Source organism: Branchiostoma lanceolatum, chromosome 1, assembly GCF_035083965.1.
Source record: "Branchiostoma lanceolatum isolate klBraLanc5 chromosome 1, klBraLanc5.hap2, whole genome shotgun sequence".
NCBI classification, from domain to species: Eukaryota; Metazoa; Chordata; class Leptocardii; order Amphioxiformes; family Branchiostomatidae; genus Branchiostoma; species Branchiostoma lanceolatum.
The window spans coordinates 36,632,072-36,647,142 of record NC_089722.1 but is presented as its reverse complement, the minus strand read 5'-3'; the positions used below and the strand labels follow the sequence as shown (position 1 = coordinate 36,647,142).

The following is a 15,071-nucleotide window of genomic DNA, read 5'->3' as shown; positions in this document are numbered from 1 at the left end:
AGATATCGAACAAAAGAAATCACTTTTACGGCTGCAAACTTAACCTAAACCAAAAACATGTTGATACGCAACTCATGCGGACTTCTTTATACGCACAAGTGTGACAGGGGCTTAAAGCTGCTGTCACACCTGTGCGCATATAAAAGTCCGCATGAGTTCCGTATCAACATGCTTTCGCATTAGGTTAAGTTTGCAACCGAATAAGTGATTTCTTAGGTTCGATCACTAGTCTGCACAGCGGTCGGTCAAAGTAGAAAATAACTTCCTCCCCGCAAAACTCACATAACCGAAACAAATGTTGATGCGCAACTAATGCGCACTTGAATATACGCACAAGTGTGACAGGGGCTTTAGGTTGTACGCCTGTTTCTAACATCGCTCTTCGGCTCAAGCTCTGGGACGCAGATCTTTGGGTGTCTTCTTTATCCATTATTATTTTTTTTTTAATACTGGTTTAGCGGACACATTGGTTTACGTACAAGCTAGCGGACCGGGTACATCGAGTCTCTGTATGATTCTAGGGAATAGGCGGTCAGTCAGCATGTTTCTACTTTATGATTGTGTGTTTACACGACAATATCAATCTCAGCATTAACTCCACGATCGACTACCTGCGCTTTATCATCACAAACCAAGACGCTAGTAGATAACGTGTATCATCTTGGACAAACGCCAAGATTAAGGTCTCCTAGCTGATTTCTTCTGAACCGCAGGGGCGCTATTGTAAAACGAAGAATAACTGAGCAAAGGAAAAACGGATTTCCATGATAAGCAGGTACCTTAGGGTCAGATGTATATAATGAAGTGCATATTATGCTAATTGTGACTTAATTGGCATAATCAAAAAGGAAAATATTTATTTGCAGTGTTTTTCCATTATAAGACTAAAATACATGTAGCGTTTGATTCATGGCAAGTGGAACATACACAGAAATCAATTATGCATACATTTCTAATTTGCATAATCTATGCAAAAGCGCCATATATAATCTAAGTGGTAAATTGTAGGACGGTAAATAGTGCGACATGCGTAAGTTAGTTTAAGGTGTTAATGACCAAGAATAGATTATGTAAATGTGTAAGATTTTTGCATAAACAGATTAGTTCATGGAGATATGAGGTCTCCGAACTCTTGTTTAGCCCGGGTTAATTCACCTCGCTTGCGTTTTTCGTGACGCTTGTTTATAGCCCTCCGTATCGGGTCGATGTATTGGTACTAATAAATCTATATCTAGGAATCGATTATTTTTTTTTAGAGGAAACCTGGCGTGCGTTCTATCCTCTCTTTGTCTGTCTTATAGGCATGCTATCTGCTTTGAATATTGTATTGCGGTATACATTTCCGAACGTATTCCTAAACATTACATGTGAGTGTTGGGCAAGTCGTGGCCCTACGTTCGTCTGCTTGGTTGGTGCGCCTAAGAGTCAGACCTAAACATCATAGATCACTGGAGCACGGGCCTGGAAGGGGGATTCCTTTTTTCAAGCAGGAAATTAGAAAGGAATTCACGAGAACAACATACGGAGATAGGGGCTGGCTTCTTCAATGTCTGAACAGTATTCCTAACAGAGGAGTTAACGGTGAGTAATGCATTCAAAAGTGTTTTCATGTCTCGTGTCAGCAATGTGGCTTTCCGTAGTTTCATAGAAATTATTAGTTAATTTATGTATCATTTTGAAAGCTTCTACAATTCTTCAGATATAGACTAAAGGCGCTAACAGCAAGACCCAGACTGATCTATGTTAAAAGATTGGTATACAGACATGGATGGAATTTTCCATGCCAAAACACATACTAACGCATAGGTTAATACCTGGTCAACTACATGTGTATACAGTATTATGATTACAATGATCCGCCGTTGTCTTCATTACCATAAAGCGGTTGCTTTAATAATGAGGCCGTTACGCATACGGAAACGGTAATGAATTAAAGAAGCGGCGGGTTCTCAACGTAAGTGAATTAGCTGCAAGGTAACAAATTGATCGCGGGTCTATGTCATATATCTAATGCTAATGATTCCGGTGGGGGTTATTGAACCTCTAGTGCTACTTCCCAGGCTGATTCAGTCGATTTTTAAAAAAAAATTCTGAACTGTTTACCAGAAAAGAAATAACGTGTTATTAGCATAAAAGTTCATATATGGTAGTAAAATTACATTTATGACAAAAAGGCTTAGTTTTACTCAATATTTCTATCAGAAAGTATAACTGAAGACCCAGTTGCTCAGTACAGGGGACTCTTTCTACAGGAGTGACGTAAGCAGGTATTGTCTTCCTTTTTAAGCTGACTTGGTACCATATGTCGTATGAATGCTGAAGGGGACTGGTGTTACATTTACATACATTATCCATTAAACTTGTGTTAGTATATAGATAACGTTCGTACGTATATCGCAGAATGGGAATTTTATAAAAAATGTTTTCAGGTAACATCACGGAGAGGGACTTGTGTTACGTAAATGGGCCTTTCAGTGCCGATACAGTGACGATATCCGCACGGCTGTGCCTAAATGAAATGGCCCCGGGCGGCAAAATTACCGCCTGATCATCATAGTCTCAACATTATGACGTGCACAACCTTAGATTTCCACCAGAAAATGAAACCGGCAACCCGAATATCTATTACTGAAAATTGTGTTTTTAAGGATTGAAGCCAGGGAATGAGGCAGATACGGGGTCATACTTTGGATACTAGTATTCACCTCAGGGAACGATATTCACCTCCAAAAGGGGAGGGGGGCTGAAATTCGCAACTATAAGTTCAGATCCCTTTAATGGGTTTGCATGAGTTTTGATATGTATTTAGTTATCAAAATCCCGGAGAAAATAGTGATTTCTGTACCCCTAGCAGCATTTCTATGTACTGAAGCATTACAGGCCGACACTCCCTTCCTGAAATTATTGTGGTATAGTCCATTATACCAACTTCCTGCCTAAGTGCCTGAAATTTACACTTTCGTTTTGCAACCTTTATCAAGAATTTCACTAAGGTTTGGGTCCTACGAAGTCTTGTTGGATGATAAAACAAACGGCACAAACCGCAGCATTCTTTTCACCTCTTTATTCCTACGCCGTGACGTGTATGATAGCACACCTAAGTCAAAATGCCACCTTTGTGACACCTACGATCATCAAATGAGTGAATCAGTAGAGTTTTTACTAGAGCAGAAGCGTAATGTCAAGTCAGTAGACTGCAGGTTGCGACAGGTGGGGGCATGGAGTTAATATTGTCCTTTGAACGGGAGCAAACGCGGAGAAAAAAATGTCAGAATTCGATATAAATCTTATAGTTACGTGTGTAGAAAACACAATAGTGGCTACCTGAAGTTGCCTACCACCCGAAATGCGTCAACAGTTATGTTTTAACATTAAACACCCACAACATTTTTTTTTCGAATTAAATGACGGAATGGGGTCTAAATCAACCGCAGTGTGTTTCTCAGCGATTGTGCTATTTACATTTTTTGTGATCATTATTGTAATTAATTGCTTCAATATGAGATGTAATATCTTGACATATATAGGTGTCACACACACACACACACACGCACACATACTTACACACAGACATGCGCACATACACACACACACACAAACACATACATACACAGTCACACTCATGATACATTACTAGTTTAGATGCCTGTTGACTGTCAAATTATATTACCGCCTTTCCCGTTGCAGGCCTTTCCATTCTTATATCTCCTTTAAACGTTCCAGGCTGTTACCTTGCCCTTAATCGATATTCCTTCGCTTCTGAAACACGTTATGACGACCATTCCTCTCCGCCGCAACTCTTGACAGGCCGTAGGCGGCAGGAGGAAAGGCAATGCTGCTAGATACGGACTGTTTCGGGCAATCTCCCTTGCGCCAGCCCGATAATTACTTACTATCGGCGCCGTTTGAAGAGGCTGAGCTGGGGAGGAAAGCGTCATTTGCCGCAGAATGATAGCCGAAGCCGTTGGGGAACAATTTTGGAGCTGCTGACTGTCACATCGCTGGAACACTCTCTCCGAGGCAGTGAGCATTATCGATCGAGCTGTGATGAAAGACTCTTCGATCTGCCGTATCTCGCTGCAGCTAAATGTGCCGGGAGGATGTATTTATTGGTGATCAGCGATCCTGGCCAGCAGTGGTAGATATGACGTGGTAGGAGCCCGTACCCCACAGATGGTAGACATCCTATACCGGTAGGTACGAGCTTTCTTCTGCTAGTCTCTTTAGAAACAACATAGGTCGTTCAGCGTAATAATACCAGCTGCTGCGTGCCCGCGAAGCTGGTGTGATGCGCCAAAGGGCGATCTAACCGTCTACGCAAGTACAAAAGCAGATGTGCTCATTGGTAAATTCTATCTTGATAGCGCTTAAGACATTTGCTTTTGTTGTGAAAGATGTTATATCTTGTTCCATCATATCTAGAAGTTGACGCTTGCCAATTTCCATCTTGTTCAGCTCTGTTCCATCCCTTTGGTCGATGAGCGTTCTGTGTTACGGTATAGTGACTAACGTTTTGAAACAAAGGTAACTACGCCTTATTGCGGTCACCATTTGGTACGAGTTGCATTTTTCATTTGATAAAAAAACATGTGTATGTATGTATGCATGGGTATTTGTTAGCCTGGGTGCCATCCTATTTCTACCGGGGCTCCTACACTCGCTACCCTCAAGGGTAGCGAGTGTAGGAGCCCCGGTAGAAATAGGATGGCACCCAGGCTAGGTATTTGTGTCTATGTATACCTTGCGTCTATGTAACATGTATGCATAACATTACAACCGTGTTTGCGTTGGGGAGCGGGTCTCACTTGAAATGAATTGATGGCTTCATACATTTTTTCTACTAAGGACAACATGGTGATGAATTGCAGCGGATTTGTATCTAATTGCACGGGCGGTGCAATACGTCTGTTTGGCACGTTGCCTCCTGTTCCCTTGACATTCGCCTGGTGACTTTTGCAATTTTTATTGCAGGTCACAAATCGATTGATTTGAACTCATGACGAGAATCGCTAAAATGTTTATGGTCATAGTAGTATCCTTTTTACTACTTTACATCATTCTCATTATTGCCTAGTTAAACGCAAATTTACAATTTGGTGAAAGGCAGTTAATAAATACATTTAGATTAGAAGATTGCTTTGAGAAAAATCGAAACTATGCAAAGGTAATAAAACTCTTTGTCTCTGGAATCAACAGAATGAAGCAATATAAATTCACCACCGCATTGCATTTTGATATACATAAAGGTGTAAAAAGGTGTGTAGATTTAGATCACCTTCAGTGACGCAGCAAAGGTAATGGTTCTTTGAAGGTGCAATGCATTTGTCAAGATGTGCCTAAAGGCCCGAACAACATTATTGCCGGATAATAAACTCCAATGCGGTAACAAGTAGATTAGCCTAACAGGCCAAAATCGTTCATCAATGTTCAGGACACTGTGCCGTTTGGATATCGTTATGTCGTAAAATGGCCCAATATATTTTTAAGATTCTTTAGAAGTGTTACATGCCTACAAAGTCAACTTAACCTTGTAGAAATATGGCACAAGGATTTCCAAGCCAAATTTCAAAGTTTTAAGTAGGATCTCAGAATTTATTATCACTTTTAAAGCTATCCCATATGAGCTCAGCATTCTCTGTCATGAAAACCAGTCATCACACTTCCGATTCCATGGTAACAGGAAGTTGACAGTCGGACGAAAATTTTGCAAATGCATATCAATAGGATTGGTATATTTCCAATAGCCCTGACTTAGAGTTCTGTATCTGTATCTATATAATCGGTACAACCGCCATTAGGCGTAACACACCAGCTTCGCAGGCACGCGGCGCGACAGCAGCTGGTTATATTACACCGAACGGTCTGTTACACCTAGTTTTTGCATATCTGACTGCAACCGTTCTTTAAAGCTACTTAGTGAAAATGCTCCTACAGTACGATTCCCATTCTACTATGGTTTTTAGAAAATACGAATTTTTTAACACATCAATCATTGGCTGATAACTCTGGTACTTAAAAGCATGACTATTTCTAGTCCTCTTCTTAGCTGGCTTTAGATGCTTATCAGTCCACAAGTTTATCAGTCATTTTGTACATCATGCAAAGTCTGGACTTTGTTCTTCTGTATTCAAGAGAGTTGTTTGCCATCAAGCTTCAAAACGGTCTGTCTCTTGCAATGGCTGCTAGAAGAGCGAGTTATTTCAGGGGCTTGTAAGAAAATAAATCTTCTGACTGAATAATGTGCATAAGTGCTGTAATAACATCGCCTGTGGATAATGCAGCTAACTTATTGACCTCATCTGCTCTCTAAAAGGGCGACCATACTGAAGCTTCCGATGTATAAGCTCCTCGACATTCAGCCAGAAGAGAATAGAATAGAACTTTATTGCACCACAATTGTACACGGTACAAAGTATGACAACAACTCAACATAATACAAAATAGAAGTATAGAATAAAACTTAATATCCTACTAATACCATACAATGAGAGCTAGCATACGTTTTTGATATAGTGTTATAATCCTTTGGGGCTAATCATTAGTTTAGGTACTTTTTTCTTATGACAAAGCAGTCGTTTAAAAATTTAACTATTTTCGCATTTTGAGGGTTGTTGCATTTAAAATATATACTCAAAACAGTCTGTAGCATCGAGACTCTTAAAACTTGTACTTGATTTGAGGAATGTGGATAATGTATTACTTAAAACATCATATCTAGAGAATTCCATGACAAAGTGAAATTCATCTTCAATTTGGATTGGACAAACTGGGCAAAACCTTTGGTCAGGGGCTACATTGTAATATATGCCCGTCTCTATATTCAACTTATGACTCCTTATTCTTAACTGAGATATCGCTTTATGAATTTCAAAGTTATATAAATCAAGATATTTTTCTTGTTCATAAGAGTTATAGAGTATTCAACTATCAAACCAAATACATCGCTAATCATTCATATACCCTGAGCAAGTGCCGTTGGATGACCATTCTAGATACCCGGTTTGACGTGTTCGAGGCACCACCTCGGTTTGCGCGTCTCCTCCATAAGACAGGTGCAGCCCCAACCGAAATGCCCTACACCAGGATTGAACCAGGCTCTTCCAGTTAACAAATAATTGAAACCAGGTGATCAACTACCATTTGAGCTAAAAGCGCATCCCTATAAGATCGCTTACCTTTCCCCATGCCCCACGCTTATAAATTTGATTCCAACGTCAGAACTCATCTGAAGTAGTTCCTATGACTGACATATTGAGTGCCGTAAACGGACAGCTCAATATGTTTTTGCCTGGTACTAAAAGGTTGCTTGGCCGTTCGATCATCAGTGAAAACTACTCAGCAAGCACTTTAGCCAAAATAAGTGCTGCCCAGTGGGCATATGGATGTACAGATAGTGTTTGAAGATAAATTCACTTCACACACGTAAAGGTGCTTGTGGAAGTGGTGGACAAACGTACACAACTCAACAGAGACGGTTTAACATCTTGGCATCTTTGAATGCTTAATGACGTAGCAAAACCGACCTGAACGCTTCTGCTAAACGAGGTCTAAAAAGGTAAAGGTTGTTTCATAGTCTTTCTGAGGCCGTGGGGGCAGTGGGTTGTTATCCACTGTACATGTGTCTAATACATTGTATTTAAAGGTGGGGCCGATCCGCACATCCCTCTCCTTCCGCCGCCTCCTACCTTCCCAACCCTAAGGTACCCATTCTGCGCACGGATGGAGTGATCGAGGAAAGTCGTGTTGAGCGCCTTTCCCGAGCGAGGGCACAATATCAGTGACTTGTCAGGATTTTCGGACCCAGGACCTCTGGGTTCTGGGCCAAACTTCCTGTCAGGCACGCCAACGCGACACCGATATTGGTTAGCTAATTTATTCAGAGCTATTTATTCAAGTATAGTTCAGTCATTATTATTTTGTAATACATTGTTATACCTCTTATGCATGACTGTGTGATTTGCCATGTAAAACACAACCAGGGACACTCATTCAATCTTGAATCCACGGACATCCTAGATCGTGAAGAACGCTGCTTCGAATGGGGAATTAGAGAAGCAATATATGAGAGGATGTACAACCCCGCCCTTAACAGGAAAGGGGGTCTACGCGTTGAACTTTCAGGCACTTGGGATAATGTACTGCCCACCACCCCCCACCCCCGGACGAACAACATTTAGTTACTGTACTAAAATCAACAGTAGCTAATTGAGCAAAACTTTGTCTTGAATTAATCTTCTTTGAAAGACTACTTCAAGACATCCTAAATTGTCTTAACCTCATAAACATACCTATTCAGAGTTTTGGTATAAAACCTGGTGTTCTCAGTCCTATCGTTAGTCACTAACAAAAGACAGTGGATGGTGTCTGAAACGTCTGACTGTTTTAAAATTTTATCCAGCTTCTTCAGTAATTATTTTTGGCGCATCTGTAAGATTCCTTATAACTTGGAGATGTTTGCATTGTTTAAATCATAGATACCTTAACCCTATCCAGACTGGGCTTTTTTGGTATATCTGGGACTGGGGGGGGGGGGGCTGATTCGGCCCCCCCCTCATAATTTTCGAACGGTATGATATATCATCACCAAATTTGCAGGGAGTGATATTCACGTCAAGTTTTATAATTCCTGTAATTTTGGTGACGTTATGACGTAATATGACGTAATTATGACGTCATCGATGTGATTTTATTGGCTAAATAGGGAATTCCGGTAATATCTAAAGGAATTAAACAAAACGGTTTGTATTATTCATTTTAAGGTATGCAAAGGCATACAACGTCAATGATAAGTACGTTGACGTCAAAATGACGTCATAGAACGGTGCCATGTGTTGTTAGCGATCCCTTGGGATCCGCCATCTTGGATCGGCCATTTTGAAATTTCTAAAAATCCTTTTTTTCCACCTATGACCCCAAAGGACACTGAAAATAAACTAAAAACGTTAATCTAAATGTTTCTGATAAAGAAAATATCAGGTATTGACAATTTTAAGGGCGAAAAAGCCTCCTGATACCTGAAATAGTGATATAGTCCGCCACCTTGGATTTTGGCTGATTACGTCATCAAATTAGCATAAATTATGAATATCAAATCAGCTAAGTTACATCTAATTACATATTATGTTATACATGAAGGAAAACTAGTGTAGTTGTGCAAGAAAACCCGAGAAATATCATTGTTTTGAAAAAATTAATGATTTTTGCATAAAATGCCAGTCAGAAACCCGTTGCCATGGCAACATGAAAAAATGATAAACTGAAACCATTTTTATAAAATTGTTGCCAACAAAATTTTAGGAAAAGTCACCAAGTTTGGTTGTCCTAGCATACATCGTTCGGCAGTAATACGTTGTCAAAGTTGGCGCGGGCACTTTTAGCCCCCCCCCCCAGTCTGGATAGGGTTAAAACAGCCGCAGACATGTCGGTATTCCAAAGGAAAGAGTTAGCTTACGCTTAGATTATTTAAGCTATGACATTAAAATTGATACGGAAGGCATTCTCAGGAATACCATTTGAAAAGGTCCTCTTTAAAATTCAATGTGATATAAGCTAATCAGGCAACAATTTGGGTACAATGCCATGGTTACATCTTTTAAGCGTAAAAAATGCGACTATTAATTAGTAATATAACAGATAAATTTGACCTACTCTTAAATATTGAATACGTAGCGTGCGTATCCTAGTTGTTAGTGACCCTGTCTCGAGACCAAGATGTTTAGAGTTCAAACCCCAGCTGTATTACTGGAAAAGGCTGCAGTCTTTAAGATGGGACATAAAACCTTGACCTGCTGCACTTTTTAAAAAAGAGATGAGAAATTCCCCCGGCACAGTAAGCTTGCTAATACTGTACACGGCGTCTTTCTTCTTAAGTTTGTAGTCTCCAGTGTTATCTGTCTAGACCAGCGGAAGAATGTCTTTTAAGTAGTTAAACTGGTTCGAGATCACTTGCCTAGAATTGCACATCTTTTCATAAAACATCAAAGTTTTAGTTCGGCCAATGACGAGTAGGGAACAACTCCATTGGTTCTCCGGACATCACCAATATGTTACAGTAAATCTGAACGTGTACGCCTAGGGACATTCGGATGAAAGCTTTGACGCTTGAAATCTAAGCGCAAAAGTGTTGAAGGTGACTTCCATAATGCGTTAAAAGCCGCTTGTCTTGATTTTGCCGCAGGCGATTTGTTACCCTTTCATAATCTCAGCACTGCTTGTATGTCTGGTGCTGTCCTTTCTATCACTGATAAAAAGAGGAATCTCCAACTTTTTTTCTTTTGGTTTCGGGGACTCTAAAGACAGTGTATAAGAATACGTTTGTGATATTGATCACAGGGTATACCCTGATAGTTATATGATACGAAGAACGAAATACCCGCTGGTACTATCATAATGAAAATAGCACTGAATATGGGGACTGAGGGGCAATTAATGCAGGTGGAATTTATGAAGTTTGATAACCTTGTATGATGTGATTTTGCAAAATTGCACTGTTCCACAAGGAACTGACCAAGTTTGTTCGTTTTTCTGTTGCTGAATTATAAGCTACGGTATAGGAAGTGAATTATTTATCTTTATCAACAACAATCAATCGTTTCATGTGAAATCCGGGTATTGGTCAATTCCTTGTCATGTGTAGACCCAAAGTATGAGTTTGATGTTTGTATTGGAGTACGCATTATTGTCTTTATCATAAGTGGATATATAGTTTTGAACATGTCTGTGTGTGCGTTTGTGTGTATGTGTGTGTGTGTGTGTTTGTGTGTGTCCACATGTTTGAAGTCAGCATAACTCCAGTTCGCATTGGTGGAATGTAATGATATTTCGTTTGTGGGTACGTGTTGGAAAAACAAAGGTCAAGGTCAATTTTAGGCCCCCTGGTATGTGACCTTGGTACTGCAACAGAACTTCAGATTTTTGCGCCTTTTGAGCTGAACATGCTAGGGTCTTTATTTTCTGGGTGGCAAATAACTTGTGATGTACGGAACTTTAGTTGTTTTTAGGCTAGGCTGCCTCGTACCCTGATCGAATCAAACTTTTAGCATCCCTTACACCGGTCTAGCGTAATAAGTCCCTGGCAGTGAAAGCTTGCGTACCACAGGCTATATTAATAGTTACCTTGTCTGACGAACACACTCTTTCCACTAGTGGATACGACCGCGCTGCGACAGGTTGGACAAATCGCTCGACGGATGTCATAGATATTCTTTTCATCGCTTTTTTCATGTCTTATGTTGTTTGCCGTGTTTTAACTAAAATCATAATTTTACATCTTGGATCTTATTCCAATTATGAAAATCAAGGGTCACACAAGTCTAAGTCTGGTCGCACAAAGGTCGCTCCGTGATTGGCGTCAGGTAAAATGTGGACATGACATCGCAAGGTCCCTCCTGTATACCGGCGAACAGCGTCCATATGATTAATGTGTCTCCTAGCCCACAAGAAATACAGGTTACAGGTTTCCCCCCCTCTGATAAGCTTACGGGCCATTAGGGTCAATCTAATTTGCGGCAGATGTAGATGAATGACGCTGCTATTAATGGTCTCAGTGTGACCCGATGGATACATGCAGTAGCGGTGCTATGGTTTCTTTCTATTCACTAATAGACAACCGCGCCGTCAGTTTTTTTAAAATTCTGTTGACTTTTATTTGCTGAGAAGAATAGTTATGAAAACAGATTTATGCGTTAGATTTGAAGCTTCCCATGGTAAAATATAAGGTGACCTTCGCGGGGAGGTCATTTAAAGGCACCCAGAGCATTCTATGAGGATTGAAAACTGGAAATATTCTACTTGCTGTAATCTTTATGAAAATGACATTTAATGTCACTATTTACCACATCTGTGTGCGGATTTCTTATCAAAAGTGCTCAAAAGTGGCACAAAAATAAGCTACATGTGATCTTTAAGTTTCACGCGCCTAGTGTAAATAGACTGATACCATAGCCCCGCCCACCTCCACCAAAACGTAGACATGCAAAATTGAAACATAGAAATGCAAATATTTGACGGACATGCAGTCACTCTCTCATTAGTCGAACCACTAATTGTGATGGACAGTCAGGATCAGTCTATTAGGGCTTGGATTTTCTATCAGTGCTCATCATACAACGACATCGTATCTTTGCTCCTTTAATGTCGATATGTAATGGTATAGTGTTATTGAAACTTACTATGTGTAGGAATGAATAGACATTGGAGTTTTTTAGTTCAAGTTTCAACCTTCATAAAAATGCTCTGGATGCCTTTAAGTCTTTGTATAGAAAATGATTTCTGCCGGTACAGCGTTCTACGTTAAGGCGCTTGGTATGCTGCTAAGTGCATATGGCGAGAGCACCGGTCGTTTGACAAAGGTAAGGCATGCATTGTCTTGGTGTTGATATTGAGTTCAGTACTGGAGAAAGCAACTTCTGTTAAAAGGATTTGATACATAGGTATTTGTCAAAAGTTCAACAGAAAGTTCAAAAGACAGAGTTCATAAAAAGATGGAGAGTTGGCAAAAATAGTGTGCATTATAATAGTATCATTCAAGTCGAAAAGCACTCTGGTGGACTTATCTAAGGTATTAAAGATAAAGATCACCAAAGGTCAACTGCCTGATGTATGTGAAGACAAATAACAGATACAGCAACAGAATCTGAAACATAACATATACTTAATTTAAGGTATATCTATTGACAATCAAGTATCATACACAGGCAATATTCATAGTTTATTGTTGTTATTGTAGCCTGTGGAGTCCTTTAAAATTGAGGCATGTTGTTACATATCATATTTATGGTCAATAAAAAAAGTCTATTACACAATTGTCTGTCTCGCTGAGAGAACAACCACTATGCATGCTCCAGTAGTCCACTGAATAGAGACCAGTCTAATACATAAGAACTGCAATGACGCAATTGTAAGTTGGAATCGATCCTTACTATGACAAACTTCGAACTACAGAGGACGGCTTGACCTACCGGGCAAAGATCAGAGCCCGTCGCCACTGGACTAAATTGGATTAAAGGATTAAGGTCAGTCGGTCTCCAAACATACTGCCCCGTCACTGCACGGGTCCATCAGTCAACCAATGACAGTCCGTGCATTCCAAACACTTAATTCGATCAACAAACTGTTGGTATTCGTGAGGCATTGCCCAACAATACTGGGTTCACGGAGGGTTGTATATCGACCGGCAAATGGGTACGTGACAGGCAGTCGATACTTCTGACGCTGGAGGCAGGCCTTAATTACTGAGAGTTCCTGAAAGGCACATTAAATATAGTCACCGAGGTATTCCGCACTTCATGCAGAAGCCACTCATAACATGTTATTTGTAATAGGACCCAGAAGGACAAAAAAACAATATAAGGCGCGGTGCTCTTCTCCACTACCTCTGAACAGTTGCAAGGTGTATTTTTACCGGCGATAAAAATACCTTAACTTGTGAATAAAATGTCGGCGGTATGGCATTTGATGAACGCATGTGCTGCAAAGCAGAAGAAGCTGTTGTGTTACGCCTAATGGCGGTTATACCGGCAATATAGATACAGATACAGAAGAAATGTTTTAAAAAACAATTCCATCGTTTTGCTTTTTTTCCAGGTCCAATATGTAAACAACAATACGTAAACAGCGGCAGCAGCAACAAACACACACACATACACGCTCGCTCGCGCGCGCGCACACACACCCACACACACATGCACACACACACACACACACACGCAAATATACAAACACACACAGAGACAAATTCAAACACACAAACACACACACACACACAAACAGACAAACAAACACCACACATATAAAGAAATCAGACAAATATTATTTGTTTAAATCCCGACTTAATGCATGTAATTCTGTGCCAGCAAATGGCAAAAACTCTACAGGAATATTTCTTTACTCCTTTAAGACCCTCTATAATTAGGAAACATAGGGCTAAGAGTGATTTTAAAAACTGCATTTACTAACCGTACACTACTATCATACATTTAAACTTCCACGCTCCGTCGTTTCACATGACGAAACTTCAAAAACGCGGTATAGATTATAAGGGAAAGGGTAAGGTAGCCCAGAAACAATTACATACTGCCAAGGTCTCTCCGTCATCTTTATACAAGTCGTTACCTGGTGGGTTTATGGGGAGCTCTGCTATCGGGCGAACGACGAATTAAATAATGGAAGCTGACTTAGACTCTTACCATGCAATTTTACACATCGATTTTGCTGCCTTTGCATGGCATTATATTTAAGCCTAGTCTAGTAAATGCATATAATCAGTTAAAGTCCCTTGTCTTTTGAACTTTCCATCAAACTGATGTAATTTCCCAATACACATAAGCTACTCTCATCTCATCTGACGTGAGAGCGGCCAATATTGGAGGAATCGATTCCTGTCTAGATTTTCTAAATAATTTATGAACCATTTTCTATTGTATCGAGTTTGACGATACATGGTGCCTGTTATTGGACATAGGAGGTTTGTGACAGATAGGAGCAATTTGTCATTCCAAACAAAAACATCCGCCATTGCCCTTTGTATGATTAAATGTACAGCAAAGAACTTCACATAGACGCGAGGAAACTTCGAAATCCTTTTTGAATCATTACTGAGACAGTATTACTATAGATCACTTGTAGATGCAAAACAAATTCCTAAATGATCAACGCTATTTAACAGAAGTACATACCATGTTTACTAAAGATACTCATCATCAAATTAGGACAATGACATTTTTTTTCAAATGATAACTGTCAAGTATACTATGCAGACATACATTTTCTAACGATATAGCAATTCATTTGTGTGGTCTCCGTACTGTCTGCTATAAGATGGCAAAACGCAAACTCTACTGAGTAATCTAAGATCCCACATTCGAAGGAATTCAGTGTCATCAATTCCTTCTTAAGAATGCATTTGATACCTATATAATCAATGTACGTACCTCGCGGATGAATGACGCGTAATTAGGAGATCTTTTTATATTCAACGCTTTTTTGGCAATGATAGGTATCCAAAACCTCGACAGTTGACGTTAACTAGATTCTAGATAAGTAAAGATTCTAAATAATGATTTAAAAAATTA

At 39.9% G+C, this 15,071-nt stretch overlaps 1 protein-coding gene across 1 annotated transcript in view; it reads left to right on the top strand.

Moving 5' to 3' along the window:
- Positions 1-3,792: 3,792 nt before the first annotated feature.
- Positions 3,793-15,071, top strand: part of LOC136421464 (glutamate receptor ionotropic, kainate 2-like) — a 52,228-nt gene continuing 40,949 nt past the window's right edge. Inside the window, 1 exon segment of the mRNA XM_066408793.1 lies at positions 3,793-4,193. The gene's annotated coding sequence lies outside the window, so the exon portion shown is untranslated.